Consider the following 20,593-nt stretch of genomic DNA (forward strand, 5'->3'; position numbering starts at 1 on the left):
GGAATTGACTTAAGTGTGGCACTGAATGATTTTTAACTGAATTTCGTTATGAATCTTCACGCATTGCTAAATTTGCACACTTTCATGGTAGGTCAGCAACGGTAATCCAGTAGGACTGGTCTGAACGTTGACACAGACCGTTTCGCGGCCGAAAGCGGATAATATTTTGCTAATTCGTAACGATCCGGCGTTCTTTGTCTTACTAAAACAGTTATGTTATCTCGATAAGTTGAAATTCATTTTTATTGGTACAGTTCATACCAATTAGCATTTCTTCCTTCATTCTGTCTTATATTTACGTGTTGTATTTAACACACTAATCAGCATTAATATAGTCTTACAAATTATTGAAAACAGCCTAAAAAAGTTCAGATAGTTTGTCAATTTCACGCCTGTGCATAGTATGTTGGTAGCACTTCGTCGCCTTGCCAGTTATGCTGTGTAGCAGACTTTAAAGCCGTGCGGATCAGCATAACGAAAAGGCGAGGGGTCTCGCTCGTTTTGTCCACGACTGTACACTCTCCACTATTTCACCACAGCAGCTAACATTCGAGACACCCACAGTATACACAGTTATCTTTACCGCAGTTTTGCAGTGATGGCCTGTACACGCTCTAGTGATATGCTACGCTTACCTGAGGACTGTGCTGTACTCTTTGACGATTTTATCTGATCAATCAGTCAACGCAATTCCGATGAGTCTCTTCAGTTGCCATGCGCGATCGTCCACTCCGAGCTCTGTCACACGCATTGAGGTTGGCATCAGCGTACCGCTTCCTTCATTACGAATACGAGCAACCCAAGTCGCACATTACTGATATCGATATAATAACCAAGTGATTTCAATTGGAGACATGTTTTTTGCGGTTAGAAACTCGATTACAGCACAGTCTTTCTGACGCACCGACATGTTACACACTGTAGTTTGGACCCCTCTAGCGTCAGAAGGTTGCAACTTGCGTTAGCGACGCGGGAAAGTCTGTAATGTCCTCACAGAAAATACCCTCTACCACGCACCAATTAATCATTTTCAATCAAACCATGCACATTCATTCACTTTGGAAAAGTTATCTGATCTGATTTTCTCGTAATATATGCGGCGACAGCTCGACGACGCCAAAGTATTTTCTAGTGTGTTTATTCTTTGAAATAACAGATATGCATATATGCATTCTCCATGGTTGTTAGAGTGGTAAGTAGGACAGCTTCTGGAGTATCTGTTGAGGGATTGACGTGTTTATGAGAGATACATATTCGGCTTTTCTTCTCGCTAAAGCGAGCCAATTAACATTTGTGCCGCTAGCGGTTTGTTTGAGAAGAAAGAGACTGTAAAAGGAAAATAATTAAGGCGTGGAATCACCGGAGATCTGGACATGTAATGGAGATGGATTTAATACACAATTTCCTCAATAAATGAGGTTTGTGACTTTTTTGTTCTGGAGTGAATGAACAAATGAGTTTTTTCTGAATCATTTGATGATCACGTTGGCCCTGTAATTAGTGGGGAAGTTTCAGCTGTGTCGAAGAGAGCCTGCAATCACTGAGTCTGTGTTAAATCGTCCCAAAAGGCTTCGTACACATCTGGAATTCGCAATCTTTCGTAAAAGGAACAAATTGTGCAAACGATTCATTCTCCCGACTGACTGCAGTGTTTAACAGTAATAATAAATGTAAAGATCTCTTACAGCAAGCCAGCCGCTGATTACCAAGACGAAGGACTCCACCAAAGATCTTATTTGGCTGATTTCACGTAATGAAGTATTATATTAAAAACTGTACATAGATAAAGGAGAGAAAGAGAGAGAGAGCGAATGAAAATAGAGATAATACTAATAATCCTCCATTAGTCTAATTTTTCGCCTGTCTTATCACGGATCAGCCAAGAGGCCTTACTTTTCTGTATAGATTTATGTGTGAAGGTGAAGGGATCTTAAAGGCAACAGATACACGTCTATACAGACAAGACATTACACAGAGATAGCGGCTAGCTGCATTCATCATCTATTCTTAGATAAAGAGACGGCAACTTATTATCCGAACATTTAAAAAATGTTAAAAGTCGAACGAATTATGTGCATGACACTTAACACGCCAGTCAGTATTCAGAACAGAAATGAACTGGGAAGCCTTGTATAACCAAACTACACGTTTTCTGTGGTAATTCTTCACTCCTTGTATAACAGAACTACGCGTTTTCAGTTGCAATTCTTCAGTCAATGCGGGTTTTATGAGCATAATTTAGCTGGCCGGGGTGGCCGAGCGGTTCTAGGCGCTACAGTCTGGAACCGCGTGACCGATATGGTCGCAGGTTCGAATCCTGCCTTGGGCATGGATGTGTGTGATGTCCTTAGGTTAGTTAGGTTTAAGTAGTTCTAAGTTCTAGTGGACTGACGACCTCAGAAGTTAAGTCCCGTAGTGCTCAGAGCCATTTGTTCCATGAGCATAGTGGTCAATGAAAGTAAAATTCGGATGAACTGGAGTGTAAACTTCTTTTGCAGACGTTCGTAATATAAAAATGTTTGATGCCTATTTCTTGTAGCTCGCTTTTGTTTTTACATCGTTGTGGAAGCGTAGGGCTTACTGCGAAACACTACCTACAATTACGTCAAACGCAATTGACTACTAGTGCGTTTGTAAAAGAATGATACCAAAGGCGTGTGCGGCCCAGATCTCGCTCCTGTGGCTCACTGTTCACTTTCCAGACAATGCCGCTACACTGATTTGAATGTCGGAAACACATACGGGCGACGGTCCTGGAGTACGTCGTCGCTGCACGCATTGTTGTGCGCGGTTGCTCTCAGTGTCAGGCGCAGGCGGGGATCTGCCGCGGGGACAGGCATTGTACCGCGGGCTCCGCTTTTATCGATTCCGCGATGGCTGCATGAAATTAAAGGACTCAACAACGCATGAGGGCGGAGGGGAAGACAGCGCGCGCGGCCTGCAAATCCCGGCAGCCGGGGTGGAGGCGCGCGGGATGAGACGCGTCCGCGGCACAGCTACTTCTCGTCAGAGGCAATGCGGCGCCAGCGTAAACAGACCCGCTAAGAGCCGCGGAGATGAGTACGCTATTAGCGCCGTTGAACTTGTCCAGCAAGTGTGTTGTACACAAATGTCTGCCCTCTTTACGCGCATTAAGAATTTTTGGAACATCAGCAACTACAACTGTAATCCGTAACACCTACGGCGTGTTGAGGAGCTCATTTCATGACACGGCCATCGGCGTGTACTACAAGGGCATTTCGAAAAGTAAAGATACGATGGTTCGCAGTCCTTAAATAGAACATTTATTTAGTAAACGTCAGTTACATATTATTAACTGGATTATTTGTTATTTTTCGACATAATCACCCCTGTTATCCAAACATTTGTTAACTCGGTGCACAAGCTTTTGCATCCTACAGTCATAGAAGGTTCCCGCCTGTTGTCGGAACCACATTTCAACTTCATCTTTGATCTCTTCATCGTCGTGGATGGCTTTTGGTGAATTCGAATGGCGCCAATGCATTGATTGTTGCTTGGTTTCAAGTGTATGGTGATAAACCCACGTCTTGTCACCTGTCACAATGTGATCAAGGAACTCATCAACTGCTTCAGCATAGCGTGTGAGGAAGTCGAGTGCAAAGCCCATCCTTTTCTTTTTGTGTTCTTCCGTTAACAGTTTTGGAACCCAACGCGCGCACAATTTCTTCTACCCTAACTTGACAGTCACAACGTCAAAAAAGAGTCGTCATGGACACGTCCGGTATGACCTGATGCAATTCTTTCAATGTGAGACGTCTATTCGCACGAATTGCTTCCTCCATTCTCCGAAGAAGGGCATCAGAGATCACAGATGGTCGACCTGTTGTTTGTTCGTCACGGACATCTGTCTTACCTTCGGAGATATGACGACACCATTTCGTTACATTTTGTCGATTCATAATGTTCCGATAAACAGAAACAATTTCTTTGTGAATATCCGCTGGTCACTGACCTTTTGCACGAAGAAAACGTATGCAGGAGCGCATTTCGCATTTGGCGGGATTTTGAATCGGCGCAGCCATTTCAATCACTACCTACTCCAACCAGAAGCAACGTTCAACTGCTGAACGATCGCGAGGACAAAGCTAAGGGTTCAAGGTTAACACCAGTGTTGCCAACTTGCTCGCCAAACTCTTCAGTTCCTCTGGCGTACGGTGTATCTTTACTTTTCGAAATACCCTCGTATAAAAGATGTTTATTTATAGAAAAACGGTGAAGACATTGGACTACCTGCACCGAGTTATAACAAAATTTCAACACGCGGTAAAGTCGTTCAACTTTTATTATCACTTACTGACAGTTACTAATTAGAATGAAACCAAACAACTATGACAAACGGAAGGTTGATATGGAGTAGTCAACAACGTGTTACACTGCATAACTGCTTCAAATAATAATCTAATAACGTAATAACCACAATTATCATTCATACTACCTTCTTCACACATTAAAATACCATTCATGTGCAAATCAAATTATCTGCTAGTATACGTGAAACAGTGCGCTGGTAACACTGAATGGTTTAGCGTAATGGCTGACATAGCACGCTCGTAATAAAATTTTATACTTGACTGCGAAAATAATTTGTAAATAAGGTTCTGAAAATAGTAAAAAAAAAAACAGTTGTTTACACTGTTTTTAATCGCTTTTGCTTCAAAACGTAAACACAAACTGCTGGTGTGAAACTGCACTTTACAAGTAAATATCATTTGGCTTGATTGCTGATGTGACGTCGCTGTTCCGTGGCCGATAAATGATTTCCACGTCCTTCCTCGTTATTTTTACTGTCGAGTTACGTTAATTATTTCATAGTTGCACATGTCTTCTTACAGTGTCTTCTTACATAATGCCACCTTGTAAATATATCTCCACATGCATTTCATCGATTGTAACAGAATGATCACACGCTATTGCCACAACGAACAGACTACTACATACTCCCACTTTTAAATTTATTACGATGTAGAAAGTTTCTGGCTAACTAATGCAATTCTCGTACAAGTACGATAAATGTTTCACATAGTTTGTTTCTTGTTAGCACACATTCTAATTTTTAGTATCGTTTAAATTTTGAAATAATTTATTACACATATGATATTACCCCAAAAATTAAAGTGTTCTTACAGAAATGATGATACTGATGCAAATAGTTTCTTAAGCTAGTAACACATGGCGTTAGCAGTTACGGTTACAGAGCAGTGGTGCTTACATTGAATTTTTTCAGGTACAGTAAAGTTCTGAACTGAAACCAACATATTAGCAAGTAAAAATTATGTTATGCTTTTGTGTTTCGAAAGTGACTTACTTAAAGTGTCGTTAGAATTCCTTGTCCCATTGTTACTTCCCAGCATTCCTATTCAGTTCGCGAATGGTGCGTGGAAAAGGTGACTATAGGTAAGCTTTCATATCTCTTCCAGTTGCTCCGATTTTCCTCCCCTGGTGATTTCGCGAGGTATTCACAATGTTATCAAAAGTATCCGGACTCCTTTCCGTGGACATCAGTATAGTGTGCGTCCAGCCATCGACTTTTTGGGGCTTGAACACTTTCAATAAGGTATCTGAACGTCTGAGAAGGAATGGCAGCCCATTCTTCCTCAAGAGCCGAAACCAGACAATGTTGCGATGTTGGACGCTAGGGTCTGGAGCGAAATAGACGTTCTATCTCATCCTAAAGGCGTTCTATTATGTCCAGGTGTGGACTGTCAGCAGCCAGTCTGAAAGATTGTTACAGCATTCGAAGTGGCTGTTTTATATACAATACTGGCCACAGATAAAACTTTTCCTGAGTGCATGTATGAACAAGTGTCTGTCGATTCCAATGTTTATGATGTTGTTATATAGTCAGTCCATGACAGAGAGAGAGAGAGAGAGAGAGAGAGAGCGAGGTTGTTGGAAGCAAATGTGTATACTAATCCGGAGGCCTAATCTTGGAATGCTCTTGCTGTAATTTGGAACTGACAGAATAGAAGGAGAGAGAGAGCGGGACTTCGTTGTAGAGCTTGGTTGGAAGCAATCGTGTGCACTGATGCGAAGGCCTAATCTCAGAATGCTGCTGCTGTAATTTGTAATTGATACAAGATGGTGATATCCTCCTGCATGTGATAGCTTTGTAGAAAGTGGGGCGCCACGTTTAGGGAAAATTTTCAGTACTATTGTTTCATTACCTCGTAAATGTATGAAATCTGAAAAGCGATGCATTTACCTTTATCGATTTTTTTAAATGTTGAATATAAATTGTGTTTAAACAATTACGTTTCGTGTAAGTTTTGTCGAAGAGTTAACGTTCTTAACAACAATGTCCAATGCTGTAGGTATGTTCATATTTGGTTTCTGCTGCGCACTACTAAATTAAAGTGAAATTAGTATATGAATTATTCGACATTGAGCCTCCACATCCCACTTGCTATCCAAGTGTTGTCTGTTTAGCTGTCACAAGATCATGCACTGGACATGGCAAAATTAATCAAACGATGGCAAAGCAGTTGACACATTTGCACACAGGTAACCCAAAGTGATTCTTATTGCTAGAACTGAACTTTGTTTAATTTATTGGAATCCTGTCATTGTCTACCAGATTATGTTCGTTTTATGATGTTATTTAGTTCAAAATGGTTCAAATGACTCTGAGCACTATGGGACTTGACATCTGAGGTCATCAGTCCCCTAGGACTTAGAACTACTTAAACCTTACTAACCTAAGGACATCACACACATCCATACCCGAGGCAGGATTCGAACCTGCGACCGTAGCGGTCGCGCGGTTCCAGACCGAAGCACTCGGCCACACTGTTATTTAGTCAAGTGGCAGTGTAAATTTGTACATAATAATGCAAAAAACGGAAGGAAGGAAGACTGGGTTTAACGTCCCGTCGACATCGAGGTCATTAGAGACAGTGTTCTCAGCTCGGATTGTTTCAAGAATAAGAAAGGAAATCGGTCGTGCCCTGTCAACTGAACCATCCCGGCGTTTGCCGGAAAAGCTAAATCTGTACGGCCGGACGTGGTTTTGAACCGTCGTCTTCCGGAATGCGGTAATAATTCACGTAATTACTTTAAATACAGAAGTATCACATGCACTAAAAATAATAGTAAGATACAGCCGCTAGGAAGCATAAACTTACATTGCACACTGTCAGGTCGAAGTCTAAACGTTTCACTGAGGTGTAAAAATAAAACCTGTGTTTTGCTAAGTCACAGAGAAAGAAACTCAGAAAGTAGAAATATTGTACTGAATATTAGTTGTAACGTGCGCGTTGGGCACACAATACTAGTTAAAGCCTGTGCTATGGTAATTGAGCGGGGTTCACCTTATGAGAAAGTATTTTCGTATAGATATCGACCGTGTGTACCTGAATGGTGGCAAATCAGACTTGCACCCACTCTGTAATAACAATGATCCCTCAAGCAAGTCCGAAATGCAACTACACGTCAGGATGGACCAAAAGCAACACTGAAGATGCTACCAATTTAATAATAATACGTTCGCCAGCCTAATTAGGCATTAACTGAGTTTTTTCCCTGTATAAGTTGGTAGATATTCATGCAAAACAACAAGTAGTAACACTGAATAATATAGTAGAATTTTAGAACCAGAAAATCTATTGAACTGATAGATTCACGTTCTGTACTCATATGGAAAAACCATGAATACATAACACTACACTATAATGTATACTACAAAACTTCATACTGTCTATTAATCTGATTAAAATCGGGTATAGGTTACCCTAGCAATAGCAGTTTCGTGACACACACAAAATGTCAATTTTGATAAAGATAAAACACTGATAAATTTTGACTTATATATTGACTTTAACTTTTGCTGGTCAAACCAATGTGGAACACTTCAGAATTCAAATGAATAAAAATTGATTACTGAAATTATTATGCTTTCAAGATTTCCAGTGTATGAGTTACTACTCTTTTTATCTTGTTTACTGCTCATTTAAATACCTTTATATCTGTCTCGAAATAATTAAACTTCATTACTATATCAATATTAAAGTTATCTTTCAACTTCGTTAGACCTTCGTTATTCATTTACTAGTTCATTAACAAAACAGTTCTTTAAATACCATTCTAACATAGCTAGGTCTGCAAGTAATTATTATTAACACAAAATTTAATTTTTCATTTCGGCACACTCGGATTGCACAACATTTGGAAAGGACCCTGTCTAGGTTGGTTGTGTGGATAATTAAATGAGGGGAAAGTTCTGGTAAAATTTAGGTTATTATTGAACAGTTCACTCTATGGTCCATACGAATACAGTACTAAAAGTTTCAACCTGCTTGTATCGATGCGGCGGTTGGCGGGCGGCGAGATAGCGAGGCACAGAGCACACATACAACCACAGCTATGGCGCTTGACGTATCGGCACTTTAATTCGTCATAGCGTCGCAATACTTTTCCATTTAGTGCCTATGGAATTTTGCCATGCTGTGCGGGCGTTGGAACGGCATACCCGAGGCTCAATGAAACTACGTCTTCCAGGAGAGCCTCCTCGCTCCAGAAGGTGTTGCTCAAAGGCCAAACTCCAACCACTACTGCTGCTGAGCCCGTTGCGCCGTGCAGTGCCCGTGTGCATTTTCCCGCGCTCGCCTGCCATCCACCTTTTACCGCTCCCTTACAGACAGGGTATTCACCCGAGGTTTTGCATTCTACGTATCCTAACACATTGCCTACGTATGGACCAGACGCACAGTTACAATTTTAAACATCTTACAACAGTCTCAACATTTGTTACATTTCAATTCTATTACAATATTGCTTGACATTTGACATAAACATTTATCTTCACATTGAAACTTGTTTACAGTTTTCTTAACACAATGGCATGAAACAAAAAAGAAATGAAATCAGAACATTAATTACACAAGTTTATCGAAAAATCAGAAGGAAAAAATTACTTAAATGTACAATAGTATAGCGTCGTTGTTGTTACATAGTCTCACCATAAAACTTATAAAGCTAAGAAATTACTGTAAAAGCATAAGACTTTCAAGTCCAGTTCACGAAAGTAATTTTCCCAAAGCCATTGGCTCATGGATGCTGCTCTATCACAGGGTCCGTTGTCTCCGAACTGCTCCTCTACTACACGGAGTAGATAACGCTGTAAAATGTGTTTACATTCTTCCTCAATCAGCGTTTTTTAAAGGGCAATAAAAAGACCACATTCTGACCACGAAGAGCAACCCAATGCCGTAACAAAACCTGCTCCGCACTTTATAGTTATGACGTCAGGTAACGTATTCTGGACATCCGCAAACGTAAACCTTTCCAAAGAATCGCCACGGAATCATTTGTTTGCAGTCATCTGCTGTCCAGTCGCGTCGCTCTTTATACCACCTCAAGCGAGGCTATGCGTTGGCTACAGAAATGGTGGTTTGCTGGAGCTGCTGGATCACTGTAACCCCATATTTTGTACCACCTGCGCACAGTCATTGTACTGGCTTGACTGCTGGTAGCACTTTGGAATAGATGAGTGATTCCTTCCCTAATTTTATGGGGTTTCTTAAAACCATCTTTCGCGATTCTCGAGGGTATTTGCCCATCAGTATATGAGTTCAACCAGGTTTTTGTTTAACTGTGATTCTTCCTTCGCATTTCCACTTCACAATCGCGCCAACAGTGGAGCTATGGAAGGGTTAAAATTTTCGCGACTGATGTGTTACTCAGATGATATCCAATGAACAGTCCTCGTTCTAAATCACAGAGCTCTTGAGACCGTCCCTTTCCTCTGCTGACTGATTCTCTACTTACTACACAATAATCCCCACTCATTTTTATACTTGCGAGTGAGTCTTCCTCTAGTGATATCTGGTGGTCAACTTCGTGTTACAAAGGGTTGTCTGGTTACTTTAGATAAGATATTGTGTGCACGAAGAGGTAACATGTTGCTAACTCCTTTTGGAACATACGCTCTCAGAATCTATAGCACAAGGCCTCACTTGTGGCATCTAGTACTGCAGTCCGATGTAAAGCTGCACATCACTTTGCCACATACTAAACTATGGCAACATGCAATGCTTTTTGTCGAAGGGTGTGCGAACTATAGATATACATGTTGATGTTGCCAGAAAAAATATACGAAAGCGTAAAGAGGACTGAAAGTTGTTTAGAAGACACTCGCTCAACACATTCAGCATCGTAAATTAACACTGCATGGTAAGGTTTCAAGACTGATGACCAATGATCAAGAATCGTTCGAACAAAAGTAGATAAATCACCTCTTTCATGGCTGGACTGAATTTCCTAAACATTCTTGCAGTAGATCGCAGACAAGCTATTGCTTCACAGACAGTTTTACGTGGTGATTCTACGCAAAATCAAAACAGACCGTTCCTGCCAGGTGTTTTAGAATTGTATGATGGTCCAACATGCGCAACCGTAAATATTTACTTGTTAATCGAATACATTCTCGAATTAGGAGTTTTTAACGTCTACGGCTACTAAAGAGTCAAGAGAGACTTCATAAGTGCGGGAATTGCCATGTGCTAATACACACGTCAAAAAGTTTTGCATCACTCCTGTTCCCAGAACTCCTGAAGATAGACTTAGTGGATATTGTATCACAGACACAGTCCCTTTGACTGTTCAGAGATGTCACTCAACCCGCCCAAAGATGCAAACAATCATGCATGAGGAACGCGTATTAGACGAAGGGGGTCTGACAGCCAACCAGTTCTAGTCATTCCACCAGGAACGAGGTACACGGGTCGTGTTGTCTGTAGTTCAACTATGCCTAGACGGTCAATACCGCGGTTCTATCTTGTCCACTTTGTTACTTTGTGCCTTTCACCAAGGGAAGTGTCAATGTGTCTCGGAGTGAACCAAAGTGATGTTGTTCGGACATGGAGGAGATACAGAGACACAGGAACTGTCGATGGCATGCCACGCTCAGCCCGCCCAAGAGCTAATACTGCAGTGGATGACCGGTACCTACCGGGTTATGGCCCGGAGGAACCCTGACAGCAACGCCACCATATTGAATAACGCTTTTCATGCAGCCATAGGACGTCTTATGACTCGAACTGTGCGCAATAGGCTGCATGATGCGCAAAATCACTCCCGACCTCCATGACGAGGTCCACGACACCATGTAGCATGGTACAGATGGGCCCTACAACGTCCCAAATGTAACGCTTAGGATTGGCATCACGTTCTGTCCATCCATGAGTATCGCATATGCCTGCAACCAGACAATAGTCGAAGACGTGTTTGGACGCAACCCAGTCAGGCTGAACGCCTTAGACACACTGTCCAGCGAGTGCAGCAAGGTGGAGTTTCCCTGCTGTTTTAGGGTGGCATTATGTGGGGCCGACGTACACCGCTGGTGGTCATGGAAGGCGCCTCACTGTTCAGCGAGTGCAGCAAGGTGGAGGTTCCCTGCTGCTTTAGGGTGGCATTATGTGGGGCCGACGTACGCCGCTGGTGGTGATGGAAGGCTCCGTAACAGCTGTACGATATGTGACTGCCATCCTCCGATCGATACTGCAACCATATCGGCAGCAGCGGCATTCGTGTCCATCGAGGACAATTCGCGGCCCTCCCCCATCGTGCACATCTTGTGAATGAGTTCCTTCAGGATAACTAGAGTGGTCAGCATGTTCTCGAGACACGAATCTTATCGTTTATGCCTGAGATAGATTGAAAAGGGCTGTTTACAGACGAGGTGACGCAACAACCACTCTGAGGAAACTGCGCCGAATCGCCGTTGACGAGTGGGACAACCTGAACCAACAGTGCCTTGATGAACTTGCAGATAGTATACCATGACGAACACAGGCATGCATCAATGCAAGAGGACGTTTTATATGGGTATGCGAGGTACCGGTGTGTGCAGCTATCAGGACCACCACCTCTGAAGGTCTCGCTGTATGGTGGTACAACATGCAATGTGTGGTTTTCATGAACAATAAACATGTCGGAAATGATGTTTATGTTGAACTCTATGAGATTATTAGATAGGCCACAGTGTAGGACGTTAATCATAATCATAATTATTATTGGGTTTTAGTCAGTTCCAACAACTTACGGAATATTGCGCTATCAATGGAGATGTATTTGAGGCCCCTTATGCTGGCGGCCGCACCTCGTTTGAGCTTTGTATTTCTTGTTCGGGACCGAGCGAGGTGGCGCAGTGGTTAGCACACTGGACTCGCATTCGGGAGGACGACGGTTCATTCCCGGGTCCGGCCATCGTGATTTAGGTTTTCCGTGACTTCCCTAAATCGCTTCAGGCAAATGCCAGGATGGTTCCTTAGAAAGGGCACGGCCGATTTACTTCCCTAATCCGAGCTTGTGCTCCGTCTCTAATGACCTCGTTGTCGACGGGACGTTAAACAGTAATCTCCTCCTCCTCCTCTTGTGCTGAGAGTGTCGGGAAGGGAGAAGTTTGAGCCGACTATACATAAACTTCTTTTCACATTTAGCTCTAAATAAAGACTGCCATAGTTGTTACTGTTTCCTACGATTTCTAGTCAGTAGGGTATTCGATAAGCGATGCGTTTCTGTCCTCTATACGTACACTATATGTTACACAACCAACCATTAACGTTGGAACACCAGGAGAGATAGTGCAAAATTAAATTTTACTTCCAGAATGAATGAGGTGCTGGAGGACTGGGCGGAGCCTCGTGAGTAGCGCTTGGATATCTCAGAGGGATGGGGCCGGGCGGGGGTCGAGGGAAGAGTTCCCCACGAAAATAAAGGTACCAACTCCAAGTCCTGGTCTGGCATACAATTTTAAACTTCCTAGCAGTTTAAAACTAGGAAGTTTCGATGTTTAGCTGTTGTGTCTAAACAATTTCATAGGAAGAATACATAATTCAATTAAGTGGTAAATGTAGGGTATACATTGTGCAAACATTTCGTAGACAGAGTTGACGGCACTGGCAGCAACAACGACAGTGAAACAGCTGAATATCGAATCGAACTGAGCATAAAAGACAGATATGAGCATTCTACTTCAACTTTACTCCAGATTCCATCAGTCGCAATGCTTGACGGTTAGTGACGTGCCAGTGTCTCGGCAATCTGTGTCCGTAACCAACCCGTCTTCAGAGGGCGAGTGATACGGGGCAGATGGTGGCCAGGGCAGAAGTGGAATAATCTCTGCATCGACGTACGTGGAGTGTTCAATAATCCATGCAACACTTTTTTCTCAGCCATTTTCGGTTGAAAAAAATGTGGAATTTGTTGTGCAACATCGTAGAATATTCCTCCTTCAGCCCCTATAGTTTCATGAAGTTCCAATAGGTGGCGGCACTACACGTAGCCTTCAAAATGGCGTCTGTAACGGAGGTGCGTTCCAAGCAGACAGCTATCATTTAGTTTCTTATAGTGGAAAACCAGAACATCATGGATATTCAAAGGCGCTTGCAGAATGTCTACAGAGACATGGCAGTACCAAATCACTTTGAGTCGTTGGGTAAGGCGTGTGTCATCATCGTAACAAGGTCACGCACACCTGTCCGATCTCCAGTATGTCGTCCGGCCGCACACAGCTGTGACTCCTCCAATGTTGGAATGTGCCGGCGCTCTTATTAGGGATGATAGCCGGATCACAGACACACTTCGCTGCACAGCTGGACGTCTCTGTTGGCAGTATTGACACACTCGCCCACCAGACTGGGTACTCAAAGTGTGTGCTCGCTGGGATCCTCGCTTGCTAACAGAAGACCATAAGGAGCAACGAAGGACCGTCTCTGCGGAAATGTTTGCTCGTTGCCAGACTGAGCGCGACAATTTTTTTTTTTTTTGAACGTCTCCGCAGGTTTCCAGAATGAAATTTTCACTCTGCAGCGGAGTGTGCGCTGATATGAAACTTCCTGCCATGTTAAACTATGTGCCGGACCGAGACTCGAACTCGGGACCTTTGCCTTTCGCGAGCAAGTGCTGTACCAACTGAGCTACCCAAGCACGACTCACGGCCCGTCCTCACAGCTTTAATTCCACCAGTACCTCGTCTCCTACCTTCCAAACTTCACAGAAGCTCTTCTGCGAACCACACAGTTTTAATGTGCCAGGAAGTTTCATATCAGTGCACACCCCACTGCAGAGTGAAAATCTCATTCTGGTCACCCAATTTTGTTTCTATCTACACACAAAAAAGTTTTTTATGTCTATTGTAGGCTATTGTTAGCAGAGTATTATTTTAAATTTCTTTTGGACTTGGGGACATAAGAAGAGCTGTTCATTTTTTTCGATTTTCTGCAGTTCTGCAAGGTATGCAGGAGAGCTTCTGCGAAGTTTGGAAGGTAGGAGACGAGGTACTGGTGGAATTAAAGCTGTGACGACGGGTCGTGTGTCGTGCTTGGGTAGCTCAGTTGGTAGAGCACTTACCCGCGAAATTCAAAGGTCCCGATTTCGAGTCTCGGTCCGGCACACAGTTTTAATCTGCCAAGAAGTTTCATCCCCACAGGTGATTAAACATGGTTTATCACTTCAAATCGGAAAATCTGCAATCTATGGAGTGGCGCCACACCAGTTCTCCTCCGAAGGAAAGTTAAAAGCCACATCACAACCTCAGCTGGAAATTAATGGCGACGTCTTCCGAGACTCTTATGACTCTGAAGGGGTTAGTTATTCTATCTGACGTCCTCCATCATGGTGCAGTGGTCAACTCTGAACAGTATTGTCCTACCCTCAGGATACTGAAGAAATGATTACAGCGTGTTCGTCGCCACAAAAAAATAAACTCACTTCTCTATGACAGGCTATGACATCAAGCAAGTCTGCACACCCAAGAAGAGCCCACAAAACTTCGTTCAATGTTCTTCATCAACATTCGGACTTCCTCCTCCTTGGCCCAGAGAAGGAAGCACTCTTTAGGAAGCAGTACGTGGATGATGAGGAGGTTATCGATGCGGCAAGATTGGCTCTGACATCGACCTCTAGAGTGGTACCATGTTATGATAGAGGCCCTCCTAGTAAGGTGGCGTAAGGCTGTTGCATTGAACGAAGGCTTTGTTAAAAGATTGAGTTTTTTAGCGAAAAGAGTGGGGAATAATATGATGTATTGAAATCCTGGATGAAACCAACGTACTTTCAGAAATACATGTGTAGCATTACTTACTGCGCGGCCTTCGTACATAAGGACAACAATGAGAAACATGTGATCTTGCGTTATGCTATTGTTTAACACCCCACCCGTTGCTTGTCCGATTTTTGCGTGTGTTCGCCCCTGACAAACAACTTACAAAGAAATTGGGAGTGGAACTGTACGCAGAAATGGATAATGCTAGATTTAAATGTGGCCCTGTCACCCCTAATTAATCTGCGGTGGTAGTGTTGACGATAAATCACACCTATTTTTACTTCCAGACATGAGCGATCACGAACATTTACGGTGTTCGATGACATCAGGCACATACACAAAAGTAAAATAAAGCAAAAGGGTGAATTCAGAATCAACTACTGAAAGTAAAAGCTCTACTGAATCACAATAATTTTATTATAGCCTTCAGATCAATGCTGAATAAAACACGATGAACAATTTACAAATTATCCTCCTAATTGGCATTGGCAGTGAACTGTGTTAAAATTCGTCAAATACGCGATCTCTTATAACTTGACTGACCGACTGACATCGACCAAAACGTAAAATACGAAGAACCACTATAGTGAAACCTCTGTGGAAACAGCAATTGCACGTGATCCAACTATTTAACGTTACCCCTAACACAGACCGAAGAGGGAGCGATCTCACCGTGATATTCCTGTTGCAGCGGGGGTCTCCGACGGCGACGGAGGGCTTTGCGGTTGGCGTGTGGCGTCTCGGAAAGTACACTCCTACAATACTCGGACAACGGACCGCTGTCGGTAAACTATTTGCAACAATCTTCCCGGCAGCAAAGAGCTGAGGTGGCTAACGTCCTCTCAGAGCGAAAGACCAAGACGGGAGGCGACTTGGCTGACATCCTCTCAGCACGAGAGCCCAGAATGGAAAACCACTACAGAGAGTCGAGCAAGATCGCTCTTCACATCTGTTTTCCCACCTCAATTTTTACCAAGCGAATCACATCACTAGAAGCTCTCAAAATACTCAGTTTGCCAGTGCCGACCAATGTACTGCCTGGGAATAGAACTCTTTTCCACAATTCTTCCACGTCTACAAAATTTCACAAGTAAATTCCACCCACGCCGGCTGGGAAGAACCACAGCTGTGGGCAATTACACATTTACTGGAAGTTTTCTCCTAAGAGACCATTCGAGATTTTCCCGGGAAGATTCCCCGTCGTAACGGACACAGTCTCCTGCATTGAAAGTTTTTGTTATTCAGAACTCCTGGCCTGCCCCACTTCAGTTACTCGAAGGCGTAAAATTAGTGGGACTTAGGCGAGAGCACGCACAGGAAAATCCGTCCAGTTACCCACTGCTCTGTTTTGGTAAACTCTTGAACACCTGCAGCCGCACATCCCTCACGGGCTGGCGGCCGCTGTAGCCTCTCTAAATGGATTACAGAACTTCTCCAGTTCGCCATTCATGCCGTTAGGCTGTGGCCTTCGGCGACGGGGAGGCAGCCGAGCTCTGTCTCGCATACTGCATCTCCACAAAATCTTATAATTACAAAATCGCGTAATTCTTGCTGTATTACCTAGCCAGCGTGCCAATGCGTTTCCACAAATACTACTCCAACAAACAACAACTACTTATCTACAAAGCGATTGTGCCGCTGTGAGTCGTTTTTATTGGCCTAAAGTGCTCGTAAAGTGATTAAAGTCACGTTAAATGGACTCATCTAAAGTGAAAGACACTTGCCACCTTAAAATAGAAATATGTCACCTGACCTTTAAGATTGGACACAGTGAGGGGCCTCAGCAACTCGGAAATTTGACAGCTGCTGTTCAGACTACCGGCTGGGCGAATCAGAGGTGATCATGTTGTGTGCCTATATTCACCTGTGCAGTCCCATCAGGTGCTGGAACCACGCAACGAAGACTGTCACATGCGACGAAGACTGTCATAACCTACTAACATGATGTTGTGACGTCATACGTATTTAGGCGAGCTAGTCGGTCACCCAGTATTGGCGCAAGGCAGGATGAATGTCTTGTACAGCTAAACACAAGTGGGTCCAGGTATCAGGGCGCGTTACGGCAGTTCCAGCTTCCTGCTGGGCGACCGGTACGAGCGAATCCAGGTACAAAGACTAGCGGTGTCGCACGAAATAGGGAAAATCCTAGTAGAGGGGATTTTGATTGCTGTCACTCACATGGTGTTTCTACAGGAGGCAATGCTCCAAGACATGTTGGAGTACAGATAACTGTGAAAGATAGCTTCTTACAGCTCATTGGGACTATATAATGGTTCGCATCATGTACTAGAGTAAGCCTGGATACATGAGCAATCTGAGATAAATCAGGCTCATCCAATGACTCAACTATATTTCAATATCCTCAAAAAGTAAGTCATTTATCGTGAGCTCACTTCCCCAAGAATACGGGCTTATTTACAAGTATTTATGGATAACCCTTGACTTATAATCAATGTAAATTATGTGAGAGTGAGAGAATGCTTATGACATTTCTTTATTTAAATACTGTTGCAATGCATTAGTTTAGCGTAGGGAAGTGGTTAAGATGAGTCAAATCATGTCTGTAGCCCCTAAGAAGGACGTATTGTTGGTGGGGATGACCTTCAGCCAATGGAAAAACAGGAATTAGCAAAACACTATGGGAGTCAAGTGGAGACTGGGACTTTTTCGAGTGAAGAGCTCAAGTGAGCGATTCGGGGCACTTTTACGCGAGGAGGCAGACCTGTTTGAGGCAACCAGTGGTATTCGATCTTGGAAGTGTCTGATTCTCGACGCTGAACAGCCGTTGCCATACTTCAACTTCTGGACGGACTTTACATTTCGAGATGTCTCAATGTGCTCCACAGAAGGACCCAAACGTTTTAGGCTTGTATTGCAGAACTAAGAATAAAAAGAGTATGAGTTACTATCATGTGTGATAGTTTTTAAATCATCATGTTGAGCTCTGAACTTTTGTGAGCTGGTGAATTTTTTCTGTACTGAGTTCACGAAATGTAGCTAGTTTCGAAGTATTTTAGATAACAACTAGTTTGCAGATTTTGCTACCTTTCTGGTATTGCTGTCAAGTTAACTTTACTGCCTTTGATAAGGGCGTTTTCTGCCTGTATTTTAATTGAATATTGTAGGTCCACTTCCCGTTTGTTTGAGATGTCCTTTCTTGAATATACATTATTCAACATTATTCTCTGTCATTTACGCTGCCTTGGGCATGGATGTGTGTGTGTGTGTGTGTGTGTGTGTGTGTGTGTGTTTGTGTGTGTGTGTGTGTGTGTGTGTGTGAGAGTGTGTGTGTGTGTCCTTAGGTTAGTTTGGTTTAAGTAGTACTAAGTTCTAGTGGAATCATGACCTCAGAAGTTGAGTCCCATAGTGCTGAGAGCCATTTTTTTGTCATTTACGTCAATTGCACACAAAACTCTGTTATTAAATTATACATTTATTTTTTTATTTTACATTTCTGTGTGTTTCATTAATTTTCCAATGCAAAGACTAATTGACGGCAGGATCACAGCTACAGATTCTTATTTGTAACGAGTGAAATGCGGGGCATGAAGGCAAATGTTCTCGGCTCAACAATGTGACTACATCGAGCTATTCTTTTTAAACAAAGCCACGCGTCACCCAAGCGTCTAAGGTGTGAGCAATATTAGCCAAAGTCGCAAACTGGGTTGTTCATATGGGTCGCTGTTGGGAAGTGCAACTACACAGCAGAAATCGTTAGGTTCAAAAATGGCTCTGAGCACTATGAGACTTAACTTCTGAGGTCATCAGTCCCCTAGAACTTAGAACTACTTAAACCTAACAAACCTAAGGACATCACACACATCCATGCCCGAGGCAGGATTCGAACCTGCGATCGTAGCGGTCACGCGGTTCCAGACTGAAGCGCCTAGAACCGCACGGCCACACCGGCCGGCGCGGGTTATAAGTGTGAGTGTTATCTCCCTAATAGGCAGACCACAAGCACTCAGGATGCGCAGCCTCGTCTTGTAAGCCTAACACCTGTTCACAAAAACAAAATGAAATACTGTAAGCAATCACGTCGAACTTAGTCTGGAACACCATAAAATGGCGAAGGCTCGCCAAGGCTGACTTACCTTGCTGGCTGTAATATGCATGCAATGAATTCAAAATGTTTCTACTGACGTTAGCTCTTTCTTGAATAATAATTAAGCTGAAGGCAGAAAGTACGTGATAACTTGTTCTGAGAAAACAATGTCTCATATAAAAATGTGAGAGCGCATTTCAATAGCTAAAAAATCTTGCGAGCTTCATGAACGACTGTGGAATGAAAATAATTCGGATATACTTAATTGAAATTGCTGTTTATTAATAAATAACTCAATTAGCAATGGAAGCAATAGAATTACGTTTGTCATATGATGGACCACGTGCAGTACAATTCACAAAGACAAGAAAATCAAAATAAAACGGAAATTCCTTATACTGTGAATACTCAGAGCTATATTACGAGAGCGTTCTGGAAGGCATTCCCTACGAATATTTTATGTGAAACGTTCAACATCTTCGTTCTTTATCTCTACATATTTATTTGCCAACAAAAGTAACTATGACGATGAACACATTTCTCTCAAAGACAGATCAGTTTAATGACGCCGTCGCTGTAGAATTTTTGACTTTATTGACGGAGCCACAACCACACTTCTGCTTGCACCGCTTCTGCACTATCAAAGTAAAGTCCTCCACAGAGTTCTTTAAAGTTTGGAAACAGATGAAAATCAGATGGGGCCAAGTCGAAACCCTACGGAGGATGATCGATGACAGCAAATCCAAGGCATCGGATTCCTGCAGATCTCACAGAGCTTGTATGTAGTCACATTCATGCTGAAGCAGAGAATACTCCACCTCTCGAATAAATCTTGTACTTCTAAACTCTATTAGCACACTGTTTCTCATGCACCGACACAGTTACGTTGCACACCGCCAGTTACAGGCTACAATTCGGAGTCCGCTAGCGGCAGGCAGTTGCAAATATGCCGGCATGAAAAGTAAAGGTGTAGAATGTTAATGACGTTCGTTTTATTTAAAAATCTTTAAGAGTTTTTACTTAAGAAGTTCAGTGGCATTACTTTTCAGCACGTCTTCGTAAAATTTCGGGGAATAAAGAATCTCTAATCTTTGAAAGTGTAACATTATCTGTTTTTGAGCAACCCATATTAAGGCGGAACACGACTGATGTTCGTCAATAACCTTGAGAGCATTGCAGAAAAAATACGCTGACGGAAAAACAAATCCAATTATCGATAAATAATTAATGTAGAGTAAGGAAACTTCGAGAATACATTTGTGTAGGTAACGTACTTAAGTGATTAACGTTGCAACACTAAAGTTTAATTAAGCGAGAGAAAAAGCCACTGATAATATGAAATGCTGGTACATTAATAACCAGTGCAACTGCCGAAATGTTGAATACAAGAACGTAAACGTGCATGACAGTTTGCTGTATGAACTTCCATGCGTATTGCGATTGGTCGGTCAGTACAGGGACATACAATGCTGCTGGTGGATAACGCT

Source organism: Schistocerca cancellata, chromosome 2 (assembly GCF_023864275.1).
Source record: "Schistocerca cancellata isolate TAMUIC-IGC-003103 chromosome 2, iqSchCanc2.1, whole genome shotgun sequence".
In the NCBI taxonomy this organism is placed as follows: domain Eukaryota; kingdom Metazoa; phylum Arthropoda; class Insecta; order Orthoptera; family Acrididae; genus Schistocerca; species Schistocerca cancellata.